Source organism: Grus americana, chromosome 28 (genome assembly GCF_028858705.1).
Source record: "Grus americana isolate bGruAme1 chromosome 28, bGruAme1.mat, whole genome shotgun sequence".
Taxonomy (NCBI): Eukaryota; Metazoa; Chordata; class Aves; order Gruiformes; family Gruidae; genus Grus; species Grus americana.
The window spans coordinates 5105431-5123273 of NC_072879.1; the positions used below are offsets into that span (position 1 = coordinate 5105431).

The 17843-nt window shown below is 56.6% G+C and overlaps 1 protein-coding gene across 1 annotated transcript in view; it reads right to left on the minus strand.

The window, feature by feature from the left end:
* CTXN1 (cortexin 1) overlaps positions 1 to 9268 on the minus strand; it is a 39025-nt gene extending 29757 nt beyond the window's left edge. The window contains exon 1 of the mRNA XM_054805381.1: positions 9110 to 9268. The gene's annotated coding sequence lies outside the window, so the exon portion shown is untranslated. The remainder of the gene's footprint in view (positions 1 to 9109) is intronic.
* Between the last annotated feature and the right edge of the window lie 8575 nt (positions 9269 to 17843).

Sequence of the window (17843 nt, forward strand, 5' to 3'; positions counted from 1 at the left end):
CTTCCCTAAGGGAAGGTGCTAATCGAATCTCAGTTCTGCCACAGTTCCCAGCATCTGCCACAGTTCCCAGCATCTGCGGCACTCCCCTAGCCCAACGTGTCCTCGCACAAGCGGCAAACCAGCCGTGCAGACAAAGGAACCGGGAGGTACTGTGTGGATCAAGGTGGCCGCCCTGAGGTTGTCGAGCCTCTTGAGTATAACCAGATCCAGCTCCTTCCCAAAGTTCAACGCTCACCGTTGGAGAGCTTTGCTGCAGGTCGTGCTGCTTTTTGCCCTGAGTCCTGTGACTGCTGCCATTTCCCGCTGGGGAGGGGAAATTCAGGATCAGTCCCGTATTCCTGTACCTCCGAGCCTGGGAAGCAGGGCACAAGGTGCAGCGGGAGGGAAGGAGCATCCCCAGAACTAGAGCCTCAGGCAAAAAAGAGACCCCAAATCCTTTCAGCCCACTGCCGAAACACTTCCCCCTTCCCACATCCACTGTCCCAGCCTTATCCCGTGTGTGCAGAGCAGGAATAACAGTCAGGGACAGACGGGAGACGTCGATCTACCTGCCTGCAACAACAAACCATCAGTCCTGTGCTGAAGAACCACCACGCTCGGAAACCTGCGTCCATCCACCCACCTGCTTTGGGCCGCAGCTAGTTGGGTTGCCACGGAGCTAGACTCCGGCACAGCGCCAGATATCCCAGCTCACAGGGCAGCGTTTGTCCTGCCCGTACTCCCCTTGATAATTGCACAAGGCCCCGTGTGCCAGGACGCTTTGTGCCATCTCGATGCCAAGCGCTTGTCATCGCTTCTTGATTTGCTTCCCCACCGTGTAAGAGCTGAGAAATGCATCCCCGCGCTCGTTCCTGGAAGCATGTCGATGCACCAGGAAGGGCGGCTGATCCAAGTCCTCTGGCGGGACTGCTCTTACTGGAAAAGATAATCACAACCCAGAGACGCATGGTCTGTACCCCAAACCTTGGCACCTCCAGGGAAGGACAAGAGTTCCCTTGGCTGATGGGGATGAGGTTCTCTCCCTTGTGACGAGCTAAGCTCTGCTCTCTGGGGATCGTTACTGACCCACCTGTCCCCCACACATCTCCTGAGTCTCCACCGTCATTTACGCCCACCCCATCAAGCAAAGACAGGCGAGTAGGTATGTCTACTGGTGTAAACATAACCACAGGAGCAGCTCCGTCACCATCCACCTCCCCAGTGGGTTTATTGGAAGAGCTGACACTTCTCCTCCAAGCCTTGGTTGCATCCCGTGCACTCCTGATGGGCATGAAGAGGATCTCATGGCTGGACAACGAGAACAGCTCCATGGCTCTCCGCAGCAGAGAGCAGGCTGTCAGAGAGCCTCCTTTGCAGCAGCCCTTGCTCCCCACAGGAGACCAAGCATCACTGACCACTTCCGTCCCTCCCGGGAACATTTCCCGCCCTGGAGTACATCCTGATCTTTGCTGGAGAAGTGCTCCAAGCTGCCGATGCACAATGGAGAAACCAGGGAGAAGGGAACATCTAGCTTCTTGCCGGCCAAAGTTATAAGCACACAAATGGATTTGGGTCTACCCAAGCAGGAATTAAACATCACACCACACTCTTTAGGACAGGACAGATGGGAATGTGGCTCCCAACAAAACCAGCTCTGTGCTCAGTCACTGCTCCAAGTTAATCTTTCCCCAGGTTGCAGAACCAGAGGTGGGCAGTGACCGCTGCTCTGCACTCTACAGTTACATTGCCTTTGGCCGTGAACCTTATTACGTCCATACATCTCCCTCCCTTCGGTGCTGCGCTACAAGGGAGTCCTGACCTCTCGCTCGCACAGCAAAGAGCAGGAGCCAACAGGACACGGTGTCCAACGCAGTCACGCTAGAAGCAGGGGAGATAACGCAGGACAGCTCGAGCAGCCTCCATCCTCCCTGCTTTACCCTTTTGGTCACATTATTCCTCTGACTGATATCTGTTTGTAGGTGGGTCACATAAATCCTTTCTCTCATCCTTGCTCTGACCCACCATGCAGCCACAGCAAGGCTGTGCCCTGCTCTCCCCCACCGCCGGTACCTCCACCCCGTGACACAGCACCCAGACCGAAGCAACGCGTCCCCACGGCCCTCTCTGTCAACAGGCGAGGGGAGGAAGGCTTGGCCGGCTGGTGGGGGATGAGGGAGGGAAAGGAGAGGAGAGACAGAGAATATTATACAACGCAAGGAAAAGTTGGCCTGCGTTGCTCACCCTTCCAGGCCTTAATCCCTTCGTTAGCACACATGCCTGATGCAATTAAAGACAAACTCCCAAATCTGCAATGCAGACCATCTGCGCCAACAAAGGGTGAAGGGCACTGTGGGCTTCACAGTGATTTTTTTTTTTTTTCTTCTTTTTTCTCCACCTTAACACTCCACGAGCATCGCCAAGATCTCACGCCCCACGAGCAGAGCCTTCATCCCGCACGTCCCTGAGCCGGGTCACCCACGAGCTCAATGCCACAGTGAAAATTTGGCCAATGAGGAGGGATGGCAAAGCCACCTCTGTACATGCTGCAGAGGCGGTGTGCGACCACCCACGTATGCACTGCTACACACACGCGTGTACGGCGCTGCGGGCACGTGTATCTGCCCGCGTGAGCTGAAGAGCAACGAGCGGCTCGGCTTCTCCCCAAAGGCTGAGTGTTTACCCATTTATCGTTGCTGTTCTTGGGCTATCACTTTCTGGTTTATTATCCCCTTGGATTTATTCCTTTATTTTATTTAACGCATCGAAGAATTGATATGCTCAGAGCGTCGGCACTTAAGGGATGCTTTCAGAGCCACCTTGCCGGATGACGGTGTTGGGCTGCAGCAGCAGGGCTGGTTTGCTGTTGCTGCTGGGGTAGGAGAGCTGCACGGTGGGAACAGGCAGTCACTGCCACAAGAAGCAGCACTGTCCAGCTGCACACCCCCGTGACACGCGAAAAGGGACCACGTCCTGTTTGGAAGAAGTCAGGCAGCATGGAGATAAGGACTGCAAGTGATGTGACTTATGTGGGGAAAAACGCCTCTGGTTTCCTTTCTTGGAGAAATAGCCTGTGAAGGAACTGCTGTTTGCAGGGGACCCAAAAGCTTGGAGGTGACATAGAGGCAGTTAGTCTGAGTTAACAAACCAAAGCTGCTATCGCTGCAGATCTTGGGAGGAGGGAGGAAAAAAAAAAAAAAAAGAAATCAAGCAAGCAGGTCCCACAGGACCTACAGAAGAAGGAAATAAGGCTGCTCAAGATCTGTTACGGCATTAAGCCCTGTGTCTTCATGGATCCCCAGAGAGATGTGCTCACTCCTCTGGCTTCAGTCCCTGCACCCACCCCCTTCCTTCTGCCTTCCCAAGGAAGCAGCAACATCTGCTGAAGAGAAAGGACGCACCTGGGAAGGAAATATGCTTTCTCCTGGGACATGAAAAGCCAAAGCACAGCGAAAAGTAGTAGCTTGGAGGAGAGCCTGGCCATGCAAAGTCATGCCAAGGGATGCCTCCCCATGCCGTACAGCAGAGCAGCTCCCACAGGAAACTCTGAGCCCACTGTTGAGCCTAGACTAGTCTGGGAAGGTCCTACATGAAGCATAGGATGTAGGTGAACCTTCAGCAGGTGTTGCATAGGAGAACCTTTCTTCTCAGAGGTACAAGAAGTCCCTTGGATCCCCCTCAATTCTAGCAGCACAAGAAACCAGAGCACCTGCAAGGATGGGCTGGAGCAACACTCATCCCTTTGCACAATTCCTGCAAAAAAAAAAGCAGGAGGGGGCTGCTTTAGCCCCTGTATCTGCCACCCAGCAGTCAGCCTGCTGCTTCCAGCAGCTCCCAGGACTCCAGAGGTGATCCGTTAGTATCCATACTGGCTGCTGGTACTAACAATATCAAATATCATTACAACAGGGAGGGTTTCATGGCTGGGCAAGAAAAGCATGATCCCAGCAGCTCGGGAGTCTGCTCGGATCGCTTCTGTAGGCAAAAGGATTTTTTTAAGCCCATCCCAGGATTTTGGGAGCTGAACTCATCATGTTTGATCCATAGCACTGGCTATATTTTAACTGGCATTATTTTATATTGGGTCTGTTCAGAGGAGTCTGAAGGTGACCATCAGCTCACAGAGGACATACTGCGGCACGAATCCCTTCCCAACAGCCTTGGGCCAGCTGCGAGCAGCACTGCCCCACGGCTCCCTGAGCCTCTGAGGCATCAGCGGGGCTGAAGAGATTCCCAGAACAAGGTCAGCATCCCGATGGCACCACGTCCAGAGCTGCGTCAAGCACACACACTGCCTTGTCACCTTGCACATTCAGAGACCCTGCAACAAGGGACAGGAGTGTTGCTGCAGGTCTAGACATGGCCAAGTTCCTCAAACAGCCCATCATACCCAAAGGTGAAGGAGACTCCTCAGACCCCCAGCTCCGAGGACCCAGACCAGATGCAGTTTACCCTCAGATCCCACCCAGAGATGTAGAAAAGCAGGTGAAGCCGCAGCAAACTCATTGCACCCACATCCTTGCACCTTCTTTTGGAAAGCAAGACTGGACAAACAGATCAACGGTAGCGCTCGCACGCTGCCCGGCCGACCAACAGCATCCCATGCCCAAAGCACCTCCCTTCTCCCAGACATTATGCATGAGAGTTGTGGCACCCCTGGAACGTGGGAGGAGAACAGAGCTCGTGTTTGCTCCGCAGCCTGCTAACGCCGTTCAGAGGCGTTTAGTGCTACAGAGCCCAAACAAGGCTGGAGGAGAAGTTCAGTAAATCATGTCCTGCCTATTCTGGAGCTCCCAGGAGCTGTTTGTTCCTTTCCACGGACTCCAGTGATCGCTCCCTTGTGGGCACAATGATCTCTGCTCAAACCCCCTTCTGCTCCTAAATGCTTACGTTAATGGGGTAATTCCAGCAGCAGCAAAGTGTGCTTCCAAATACAGTGGTTTAGAGTACAAAAATCTTCCCCAGAGGAGCTTGTGCCTTGGTGTCTCAGATGTAGAGACCCAGTAGGCACTAAGGCCTGCCAGAATAGGGAAGAGAAAGGCAGAAAAGGGCTTCAGAGGCCATTAATATCCATGGCTACATCTGTATTTCTGGATCCTGGCAGCTTCCCAGGCTCCAGGTCTACACCTCAGCTATGTTCCAGCTCCGCAGCAGCATCCTGCCCCTCACACAGCAGAAACCTTCAACCTGTGCTGGAGGGCAGGTGCGGAACGGTCTGACAAGTTCCCCGCTCAGGATGCCCAAGGTGTGCCCAGTGGTTTTATAGACAGACCTTGGAGAAGGCAGATCCAGTGCTAGCACTATCACAAGTATTGATGCTGGCTCTCAAACATCACACATGGCTGGAGCGGGCAGGTTTCATCACACTAGTCAAGCGTGACATCAGTACAGGGTGCGAGTCCCCCGCACCCAGGTCTCCAACAAGACCCTGCAGCACTTCTGTGAACTAGCACAAACCTCTGAACTGCCCAACCAGAAACACCAGGGAAATGCCCTTTCATCAAGGCTGGCTCCCGGCCCAAGAAGGTCTTTTGGGTTGGGATTGCTCCTGCCCCAGCAGAGCCAGCAGCAGCAGGCAGCCGAGGACCCTCAGGGGGGTCTCCACCGGCTTCGGACTCAAACAACCGCGCTCTCGACCGCATGGATGCCGTGAGCACCACGCTGGGTGGCAAAGGCTGCAGCAGGAATGCCCCCTGCCCCGTCCTGATTTAACAGGAGGGGAACGCTCAGCTCTGCAGCCTTGCCGGCGGGATGCTTGCTGCAGCAGGGTCGGCAGCCCCAAGGGATGGAGGTGTGCAGGGAAGGGCTGCCGGCCATCCCCGGGGCGGGGGGAATGAGTGACCACAGGGGTAGGTGAAGATGATGAGGTGCTGCTAGTGTGCTCCTGACCGCAGGATGCTATAGAGGGAAGGGGAGAGCCCCGATTACGCTCACAGGGACAACAGCAAATTCACAGGGCAGGAGCACGTTGCAGTTTTAGATGGGGAAGCACGAACAAGAACTGGCCTGATGTCAACAAGCAGGGACAGATTGGAGTGGGCAAAAGACATGCCTGGCGCTGGGCTAAGGTCTCTGCTTCAAAGTCAGTTGAATGGCAATCAGCTCAGCAGGGAAGAAGCCCGTAGAGCAGCTCCAGGAGCCGCAGCACAGGCAGGAGCTGTGGGACGGGGCGGGACAGAGTTTACGCTGGTCTTCCTGGCACATACAGATCCCGAGTCCTGCCCAAGGACTTGGTCTGCTTGTCTCAACAGTGCAATCAAAAGGACCTCGGGACAATGCTGGGCAGCAGGTCTGGGACTGAATCTTGTCCCCAAAAAGGTCCACAGGCTTGAGAGCCACAAGCAGAACACTGCCGAGAGCAGAGCCAGGACCGGGAACTTCAGGGGTGCTGATCCCTGGAGGCTGGGCCATTCCAGACCCACGTTACAGGTCATTCTCCAAGTCACCGCAGCTCTGCCCTGGCAGGTAAGAGCTCCTCCTTGCACGAGTGCTCCTGCCCCAGCCCTCGCAGCAGCCTGCCCCAGCTCTGCTCTAGGTCCTTATGCTCCATCCCCGTGCCCCAGAGCAGCCAGCCCCCCTCCACCCTGCACCCATCTGGCAGCCCTCTTCGTTTGTCTTTATGCCTTTAATCCTCCAGTTAAATGGCGCAGCTCTGCGCTCAAAGCTGGAAAGAAACAGCCTAATGGCCATTAAGTTCCCCTTCAGAATATTAGATTCAGATCCATCAATTTTACTTTGTAGAGAATATTTGCAGTAAAATCAGAGCAGCTCCCAGGCGCCTGACAGCCCAACAGTGTTTTCTTCCTAGGAGCAGCTGTTCAGCAAACACAGCGGCTCAGGATTTACTGACAGTTGGCAATACAAGACAGTTCAGAGCCACGAGCCGGAGGATGCCACCCGCTTCTGTCACCCATGTCAGCTTCCGTGAAGAAGCCACAGAGCCAATAAAACACGTCTGCTGCTAGAACCCTCCGGCTTTCCGGCATCCGCCCACGGCCTGCCGTTGCTCCAGCCCTGTCCTCACCGAGGAAGCGCTGGTCACTGGTGTGCAGCCCACTTCATCCCCGCTGAGGACTGGGAAGGTTGCCCCAGCGTCGCTGCAGACAGCGCAGCAGAGCTGGCCAACCGCTAAGGGGGAAGAAAAAAAAAAAAAAAAGAAAAGAAAAAAAAGGCAGATTTCTCCGGCAGAAGCACAGAGGGGAAGGCAGCGGGACTTGCCGACATTGCCCAGCCGGTGCCATTTTCAACAGGTGAACGGCACGTCGATGAGAGCAGCCGGCCTCCTCCCAGCCTGGGGAGCAGGTTGGCAGGCAGACAGCACGGTTGTGCAGCCCCAAATCCCTGCCAGGGGGACCTGCGGGTTTGGGCATTCCACCCATGCAATGTGCCTGCAGAGGAGAGGCCAGGTCTCTCCCTTCCCCTCCTGGAACCGGAGCCATGGGGAGCGGTCCTGAGCACGCATCCCGCAGAGGCTCCCCAGGGGTTCCCTGGAGCTCAGGGAAGAGCACAGCCTCACCCAAAGATCTGCACGTTTCCTGCCTGCAAGGAACAGGCTGGGGCTGCGCTGCGAAAGGCAAGACCAGAGGTGCGACAAGACAGAACCCGCTCCCACCCAGCCCAGGTGCCGGGAGAACCTTCCCCACCTCCCGTCCCATGCACCAGCCCCACCAAGGCACCACCAGAACCACCCCCAGAGCAAAACTGGAGGATGTTTGCAACTCTGCCACCTCCCAGCTGCAAAACCCAGGGACCAGCACATTCCTGATGATATTAGCAGCAATAACACCACCAGACTGACATTTATTTTTTTTTTCTTGCAGGGGCTTTGCCTGCCTAACCCCAAACCAGGCGTTACTGGGACAACAAGTTCCCACTGGGTGCAGTGGTTCCGTTCAGCTCAAGATCTGTGCCCCGAGCTGACTAAACCGGGCAAAGCGATCGGCGGCCTCGGGTGCCGTTACAGCATCGCAGCCCGAGCTTGGGGTGACGAGGCACTTGCAGTGCGTACAGAGGGAGACTCGACAAGTAGATAGAACCGGAGTCACGCTTCCCCACGTACTGCAAAAAGGTCCGCCCTGCTTAAGGATTTTACCTCCTCTGTTTTGGGGTGGATTTATGGCAAATAACAACAGCTGGGAGAAAGCAGAACAGCTCTGGGAAGGGCAGGAAGGTGAGGATGGGAGTCAAGTGCCGGGGAACCCGTAACCAGTGTCAGATCCACACCTGCCGCTGCTAACAGCTTTTATCCTCATGCTTAACATGAGGCTCTGCACCAAAAACTGTCTCCAGCAAGCCCAGCCTGCCCAGGGCTCGGGAGAGCTGAATTCCCTCTGCCATGGGCAGGGCTCACCGACACTCCCAGCATCGCATGGAGAGTTCCCGCAGCTCCAAGTCTTCCCAGGGGGGCTGAGATTTAAATTACAGCAGCTCCTCCAGCTCTCCGGCTCGTTCCTTCGACCCAAGGCTCTGTGCAATTCTGCCCTGCTCCCGCACAGACCCGCAGCTCCGGAAGGGAGAAATCAGCTCGATTTAATTCCAAACTTTCTCAGACCCATACCAGCCCTCCAGACCCAAGGGTGGGCACCCTCCAAGGCCCCCCCCAGCACAAGGGGTCTTTCACAGACACCCCATCACTTCCTGCTATAAGAACTCAGAAATCAGCAGTTTTGCAGCAGCTGCAGAAATTCCCTGTTTTCGACTTCTTCCCCAGAATGCCCATCCCAATTTTCTCATCTGGTAGCGATGTTTCTTTCAAAAAAAATCTCTTCCTCCCCCCCTCCCCAAGGCTGTCACAGACCCCCGGGAGCTCACACCCACCCACCCCCCCCGGGGACACCCCACCCTCCCGGTCCCCCTTCTCCGCAGGGTGCCCCGCAGGCGGGCAAAGCCCCCGGGAGCCCCAACCCGGCGGCGGCTCACACCGGGAACGGGGCGGGGGAGGGAGGAAAGCACCGGGTACCGGGAGCGATCGCCGTGCCGTGCCCCCCCCCCTCCACCCGCGGCTGAGGGGCCGCGCCCGGTGCAGCCCCCGGCTCCGCTCAGCCGCCGCCCCGGTGATACCGCGATCAAACTTTCCCGGGAGCCCCCCCACATCCCCCGGGGTCTGTGTATCCCACCCCCCGCCCCAGCTCACCTGCGCTCCGGGGGGGCAGGCGGGGGCCGCACCCGGCCCGGGGGTCCCCGAACCCATCCGGATCGGCCCCGTTCCCGGCCGGGGGAACGGAGCGGAGCGAAGCCGCCGCCGGCGCTTGCAGGGCCGGGGTTTGAATTCGCCCAACCCGCCCTGATTGGGCTGCGGAGGGGGGGGGAGGAGGCGGGGTGGGGCCCGGGATTGCGGCGGGGGGGAGCCGAGTGGGGATGCGGGGGGTGGAGGGATGCGGGGGGTGTGGCAGCGGGGGGGGATGCAGCGGCTGTGGAGGAGGCAGGAGGGTGTGGGGGCCGTGCGGGGATGCGGGGGAGGAGGGGGGGTGGCAGGGGGATGGGATAACGTGGGGATGCGGGAAGGTGTGTGTGTGGAGGATGAAGTGTGGGGGGGGGGGATGCAGGGAGATGTGGTACCCTGGGGATGGGGGGCGGGTATCGGGGATGCAGGGGGATGTGGTACCCTGGGGATGGGGGGCGGGTATTGGGGATGCAGGGGGATGTGGTACCCTGGGGATGGGGGGCGGGTATTGGGGATGCAGGGGGATGTGGTACCCTGGGGATGCGGGGGGGGGGGGGTGTGCGGGGGGGTGTAGAGATGCAGGGGGATGAGGTGCAATGGGGATTGCAGGGGGTGTGGGACATGCGGGGGGATGGGCTGTCATGCGGGGGGGGGGCAGGGGAATGTGATAGTACAGAGGGCCGGCGTGTGGGTAGGGGGCTGCAGTGGGGGTTGTACTACAGGAGGACCTCGGTGATGCGGGGCGGGGGGGGAACTGCAGGGAGGAGTAGTGCCATGGGGCTGCTGTGGAAATGCGAGGGGGGGGGATAAGGTGACTGCAGGGGCATGCGGGGGCGGGGGGGGCTGGCCAGGGGGATGGCAGTGCATTGGGGAGTGACCATGGGGATGCAGGGGGCAAGCATGGTCTTGGGGGTGCCAGGGATGTGCAGCAGCAGGGATGCAGGGCGGTGTGGCGACGTGAGGGATTGCTGTGGGGCCACGGGAGGTGAGGGGGTTGTGGAGCAGGGAGCAGTGCTGGGGTGGGGGGGGGGGATCTGCTTTGAGGATGCAGGGGAATTTCGGCAGTGCAGGGGGGCACAAGGGGTGGTGCAGTGGAGAGGACGGTAGCCCTGAGGGAGGGTGCAAGGAGACAGGGTGCCATGAGGAGGGGTGGCTGCGCAAGGTGGACAGTGCGTGGCAGCCACAGAGGAGTGTCCCGGGGTACCACAGTGTTTGTGGGACCAAAGGGGTGATGGTGCTGCCAGAGGTCAGCGCGGGAGGGGGTGGGTGGTACCTGCGGGCAGCAGAGGGGCAAAGGAGGAGACACAGACAAGGGGACGCTGGGGAAGGGGACACAGCACTGAAGTAGACCTCCTGACGGGACAGGCAAGAGGGATCCAGGCAAAGGCCCCACAGGATTTTTCAGGCAGGATTACATCCCCGTCAGATGCCAGCATGGGGGTTACGGCATTGCTGCTGCCTGTGCTCAGCACCAGCTCTCAGCAGGGAGCACGCTTTGCTGTCCAAGATTAGCAGAGCTCCCCTGTCCTGCTTGGGCATCTCCAGGGGACTTGTGGGGCCAGCACAGGGTGACAGCGGGGACGGGAGAGCGGTGGCGGAGCTGCCGGTCCTCTCTAGCTAAGGGCAACCAGCACACCCTCAGAGTATCCCTGCAGCCAAGCACCGTTGCTGCCGCTGCTGCACCACAGCCATCCCCTGGCTGGATCCATCCCTCCCGCTCTCCTGAGCAATGCACCAGCGCTGCCATCCCACACGAGCCCAGGAGCAGAGCGCAGAGGGGGTGACCGTGCTCCCCTTTTCTCTGTGTCAGCCTAAAGGGGCTTCGAGCACACACACACACACACTCAAGTTTCTTCTAACGTTCCCCATAGTGGGACCCCCAGCCCCAGCATCCAGCCGAGCTCTCTCAGCAGCGCTTGGACTCACTGCTGACAGCAGCGGACGACGCTCCCTCCCACCAGCTCCTTTCCTGGGGGATGCTGGCTCTGGGGACCACAGGGGATTGTCCCTCTGGCACTGGGTGCTGAGAGCCTGAGCTGTGCCCAGGGAAGGTCACTGCGATAGCCTGAGCAGCGCTCTTTGTGACACTTCTGAGGGCAGCACAGGCGCCTTCCTGCAAAGTCCTTTTTCTCTAAGCTCTTCGCTCCTCCAGAGCAGATTAAGCATTTGCTGTGTGCTGGACCTGTGGGGTGTTACCCCAGACCTGGCCAACCAAGCCCAGGGGAACCGTAGGACATTGCACACATTAACTGGGACAGGGAGGGGTGTGAAACCCTCCCAGACCAGCACCAGGATGAAGCCACGACCGCATTGGCAGGGGAGCGTCACAGGGGAGCCGCTTTCACTCTGCTTCCCCTCCGTAAAGCAGCAGCTCCCAGGGAGGTGCGGGCTCGCGCTGCCGGATGCACCACAGCTCCCCGGGATGGTTCCTGGGCGCTCCCCGAGGGATGCTCTAGGCACTCAGCAGTGAGGACACACTCGGGTTTGGGCTGTGTCTTCCTCCCTCACACTCCTGGAGCTCTGAGAGCCGGCAAAGGCACCAGCTCCTCGCCCTCCCCTGTCCCGGTGCGCAGGATGTAGATGGAGCCCCAGGGTCTGCTTTGAACGTGGGCGATCTCAGAGCGGCACGGTCGCATCTGTGCCACGGAGGGTAGGAAAATCCTGCAGTGCCGCAAAGGAGCGACCACGCCAACCTGGTCTGGAGGCTGCGGCTGGCACTGAAACCCCAGGCAGGAGTGACCATCATATGTTCGGACCAAATAATTGCACCTTACTCCCCTCCTCCAGCTCCTCTCGCATCTCCCAGGCATTGCAGGCGCTGCACAACCTTCAAGAGGAGATGCAGGGACAAGATAGAGCTGGCAAACAGCAAAGACAGGACCCCGCCGGGGCTGCGCGGCTCCTCTCCCAGGTGTCCTCGAGGGCTGGCACCTGCTCCGTGCAAGTTCTGGAGCCATTTGAGATGGATCCCCGTTGCACTTGCCAAGGCCGGGATGAGTCACAGCTGCTACAAAATTCACACCTCCCGCGGGTCCCTGCTGGTTTTACCCAGCGAGCATACTTTGGCGCATGATATATCCAAGAGAAACCATTCCTGCTGGGATCCGGGGAGCCTTAACCTCTGTCCCCAACGCTGGAAGGACCACGAAGAGCCCTGTCTTTTGGAAAACCCTCCCGAGCTGTTAGGGCACTGAGCAGGTGCGGAGCTCAGGGGAGGTTCTTGCTGGCACAAGCTTTGGGACATGCTGGGGATATTTTCCCCTCGAATCGCAGAGGACAGCTGCCTGCAGCTCCTAACCCCCCCCCCCCCCCCCGTGTAGCACAGCGGAGCTCCCACCACGCATATTCCCCATCCTCTCTTTCATCCCACCCTGAGGCTGTCGGGATCAGCTTCCCGGGAGAGAAGCTGCTGGGCTGCGTGTCTCAACGCAGAACCTGGGTCAGAAGTTCGTTCTAGACTTCCTGTTAAATGGGAAGAGGTGTGCGCTGGTGAGACAGAGACCTTTGCTTCGCAGGCAGTGGGATGCTCAGAGCAAAGAGAAGCTTTAAGAGGGTTGCTCCCCCTCCACTGCAAACAAAAATTCACCTTATTTGCTTAAAATTTTCAGCCCTTGCTCTGGGAACAGCCCGAATCATCGCATAGCCAAGGAGGCTGACAGCATCTAAGAGAGGAAGAAAAAAAAAAAAAACCAAAAAAACCAAACCCACCCATGGAAAAAGTGTTGCTGTGCACGGCTTATGTGTATCTATGGTTACAGGAGATCGTGTCAGAGGATGTAAGACGTTACCGGGGAAATCAGACGTGATGGTGTCAATAGTGACTGCAGGAGCTCATCCTCCGTCAGGGCAGAGTTTGGATGCTGGGTGCAGACCCACACAGCAACCGATGGGGCTAAAAATAAACGCCAGCCATTTGGAGAAGGAACCATCCTACACCCAGAGGGTGAGGTGGGACTGGCAGGGAAATACGAGTACCACCCGCTGCCGCAAACGCTTGGCACGTGTTCCCAGGGAAATTTAAGCGTGTGCTGTAGAGATGCTCCTGCCCGGGCAGTGATTGCGTAGTTCCAGACCTCGCTACAATTAAGAGCTCGTCGGGATGTTTGAATCTAGCATCGCGTCCTTTCCAAAAAGCAAACATTTCTGGGAGAAAGGATTCTTTCAAAATCATGCGGTGTTTTCAGCGTATTTTAAGAAAATGGTTCGATTGAGTTTCTGCTGCATCTGCGTTTTAAAAATTGTGATAGTTTTTGGATGTTATTCTTTTTCTCTTTCAAAATATATGTAAATCCCACCAAATACTTCCAGTTACCAATTAGTAGTACTGCAGCAGCAGAGTGAAAATGAATGAAAGCCGTTTCAGAAAACACCTCCGTTGAAAGCATACCAGGGAAAGACAAAATAAAACTAACGTATTCATCTATTAATCTGTCGCCATTTCTCTACGAAGAGCTGTTTCGAAAACCAGCAGTACAATAATTACACGAAAGCGCGATGGCTTTTAAGGGGTAACGCAGATGTGCTGGATCCTGCCTCCCCGTGGGATTTCCGAGTCTCTTCCAGCCCTCCTCCCCGCTCCCGGGATATCCTTGAGAGTTTTCCCAAAGGTGTCTGCAAGCTTTTTATTTTTTTTTTTTTTTTGTGTCTCGTTGCTGCCAGATACCGGCTGCGGCGTGTTCAGCCACATGCTCTAACCTGCTTCAGACTAGGCACGCTGTGTCAGGATGCTTTTGATTTTGGGCGTCCGCCTCTAGCCACTTTAACGTGGACGTGATGTTTGGAAGCTCTGAGCACTTTTCCCTCTGGAAAGTAAATTGCTGATGGCATCTGCAGCTGCTGCCCGGATCATAATTCAGAGCTGACAATTGGAGTGTGGCTATTTTTTTTAATGATGTTCCGTGTCTCGGTTGCGCTACCGGCTCTTTGCTGGTGCCATGCCGGAGTCACAGCAGTGACTCCGCAGTTTGAGAGCCTGCACGTTGAACACGTGCACCTTCCAAAGCCCCTCGCGCACCGGGAACCGTCTCCCTGCGCTCACGGAGCTCAGCCACGCGTCAATGAGACGCTGTCCCACCTCAAGTTGTTTCCCCGGTGCTAATGCTTTGTTTCAGAAAGAACCTTTCAAAGTGGCATTTCCTCTCCATGCTTTCTGGCAGGGGGAAAGTGTTTTTAAAGCTTTTGCCTTAAAGAAGCTATTTTTTTAATTTTTAATTTTTTTTTTTTTTTTAACGTGGGGGTATAGGCACAGTCAGAAGAATCCACACATTTCTCGGTAACTCATTCCTCCAACGAGCTTGGCTAAACCTACCACTGCTCTCCTCAGTAGCGCCCAGGGAGAACTCGCAGCACTTTGGGCTGATCTAATAAAGGAGAAGAATCATCCTGGAGTCATTCACCGCAAAAATGAACCCATCTCAGAGGCTTTGGCAGATGAGACGAGCACCTTGAGAGACAGCACAGAACGCTTCTGTTCCACGGAGCTGTACCTGGGCCAGGCAGGTACGTTCCTGAGATGAAATACACCTCATTCAAAAAAAACTTCCACCTCTAATGAACTGTTCTTAAACGAGGTTGATGCATCGGTCTTGGCACAGCACTTTCCTTGTAGCTGTAATTTGGCAGTGAACACTTTGTATGCTAAAGTCTGGAAAGAAACAACCCTGTGCCAGAAAGCCCAGGGAGGACAATTTCATCTGGCAGCATGGGCTGCATCCCTAATATTTTGGTGGAGGAACAGAGGACCAAAGTGCACTGAGGGAGTCACGGGGGACGTGATCAAGACCTATCCCTATCATCACACTTCATCAAAATCAAGCGTAAAAACTTGGAAATGGCTGAACAAAATCTTCAGTGAGAAGCGTTCGGTCTGCAAATACAGCGTCTGAACTCAAACACAAGCGGATCAGTGGGGCAAAGCCCCGAGTGTCTGGAGGTAACAGCATGGGAAGGGCTGAGGTGGCAACCTATCCCATGTCCCCTCAGGACCACCCTACGCATTGATGGTGTCATGGTGCGTGATGCCAGAAGGGAGAAGCAGGTCATCTAGTCTGACCTCCCATATGATGTGGGCCAGGTTCCGACTTATCCCACGACTGGCCAAGGCATCCGTTGCCAAAAGCCATCTAATCCAAACTTGAAGACCTCTTTAGCGGGAGATACCTCCGTTTCCCAAGGACTTTTGTCCCTGAATTTACTGGGAGCATTTGTAGGGTCTGTAGGAAGGAGAGACAGGAGCAGGCAAGGGACATCCCAGCTCCCTGGGCAGTGAACCCCAGGGGACAGCCAGGACAGCTGGTTGCCCTTGGTTGGATCCAGCACTGCCCGAGGGCAGCCAGGCCACCACGGGCTGCAATGGCTCTTGGTCTGCAGGGACAGCGCTCGCTGAGGGTCAGGCAGCAATTACATGTCCGCGAGCCCACCTTGGCACGCTGTGCTCCATGGAGTCACCTTAGCCTTCCAAGAAGGAGACAATGCCCCACTTGTTGGCAAAAAGTAGCTCCTGGCCAGAGGACCGTTGGGTCCTCTGGCCCCATCTCTGATCTCCAAAGCCTCCAAATAACCCGGGTAGCAGAGAAGTCCATGTCACAGCCACTGCACACAATGGCCCCCTCATAAAAGATGAAGCTACTGGGTCCTCCTCACCCAGTGACCACAGCAATGGAGAATGGCCAAAAGCCTTCCCAGGGCTCTCCAGGAAGGCAGTGGACAGGGGATGAGACATCTGGGTGGGCACTGCCTGACACCAGCTCCTCAGCCGTACAGCAGCTCCTGCAGAAGGAGGGTACGTGGGGAGCGCAGGCAGGTCCCCCATTGAGCTGTCAAGAGCCCACGTCCTCTGCGGCCAACCCACTTCAGGTCACACCAAGACCCCCCCCACAGCGTTCCTGCACCACGGAGGGGTGAGGCGAGGGAAGGAGGACCGTGACCTTGTCCCTGCACCACACACAGGGGTCCCAGACCAGGTGGGACCCACGCGGGACCCCACTGTGGAGGTAGGCCCTGCTCCGACCGTGCCTGTGTGGGGTGGACCTGTCTCCTCCTGCGGTTCCCCGGGGAGGGATGCAAATTGCGTTTTCCCCAACCGAGAGTATTGATTGCGGTCAGGCCTGCGGCTCAGAGCTCGCTAATGAATTGTAATTGGAAGGAAGTTCCACTTTGACATGTTTTATTTTATTTATGTCAGGATTTGCCATGCATTAAGCTAGGGGCTCATTAAATTAGTGAGGCAGACAGTTCCCGCCAAGATGGCCTGAGCTGGGCAGACTTCAGCCGGGGACTGGCAGCAGCAGACCTAGGAGAGACGTGGTCTGCAGAGAGACCGGGGGTTCTCCTCCTTCTCCGCTCCCCCCCACGTAGTCAGCGGCTCCAAGACCGTGATGGCCGACACCTCCCCGTGCATCCTGGAGCATGCCGGTTGCCCCACACCTCCCTTGCTCCTAACCCCCTTCCCCAGGGATTTTGCCCACCCTTCTCACGTGAAGGGTGACCGCAGGGTAGGACACCAGGCTGGGTTTCGTCTGCCCTGCCAGAGCCCTCTTCTGCGCCTGGCTCACCACGCAGGATCCATCTTGCCTCTCCGGCACCTCACGTCTGCTGGCAGCCGCCGTGCCCTCTGGCCTCCAGACAGTCTCTGGGTCCAGACAGGATCTGAATTTATAATATTGCGAAAGGCAAACTGAACATAGAAAAAATATCTCCCCATCCAGCCTGCTGCCTCCCCGCCTTGGCCAGGCCTCCTGCCGCCTTCAGCAGGCTCTCCAGCTTTCGCTTGCCCCAGAACATTCCCCCCATCCCTGTTTTTGCTCCCTTCTCCACTTCTTTGCCCGGCTTCCTGCCGTGTTTCTGCAGTATGACCCTCTTCGCTCTCCAGAGGTCCCTGGTTTGTTCAGGAGGGTGGGAGTAGGAAGTCAAACGCCTCTTCCTCAAGCAGATGTTGTATGTGATGCAACGATGTGTGAAGCAGGGACATGGGAGCATTGCCCCCCATCACCTCCCTGCAGACCTTCCATCCCCAGTTCTGGCATTCCCCATCTTACTCACGGCATTTCACATGGTTAAAGCTGTGTAGCGTCTCACTTCTGCTCAGGACCTGCTGGAAAATGCCAATTTTCTCACCCTACCCAGGTTTCCTGCAGTGCAGGGAATGGATCTGCTTTTCTAGGGAACTGACATAGTGGAGTTTGGTGGTCAATGGGTGGGACAGAGGCCACGCTGTCCTGTCTGCAGAGTACTTGTACACCTCTGAGCCAAACTCTGTTCTTAGGAAAGCTTGAGAGGAAAGGAGGAGAAGAGGGGAGGAGAGAGGAGAAGAGGGGAGAAGAAGAGAGAAGAGGGGAGAAGAAAGGAGGAGAGAGGAGGAGAGAGGACAAGAGGGGAGAAGAGAGGAGAGAGGAGAAGAAGAGAGGAGAAGAGGGGAGGAGAAGAGAGGAGAAGAGAGCAGAAGAAAGAAGAGCGGGTGATCTGACGCATGGACCAAGAGCAAAGAGGCCACGAGCACCTTCCAGTTAAGCGATGCAGGACCTGAGCCTGAAGCCTGATGCTGATCTAAAAGCCGAAAGGGCAGAACACGGTAAGAGAACCACTCAACAGCAGAATAAAGCGGTGCCTGACCCATGCACATCGATGCAGCAGGCTGGGCTGGGACGCGCCTCTCCAGTACCATCCCTGTCCTACAATCTCTGTTGACAGAGATTTGCTGGTCTCC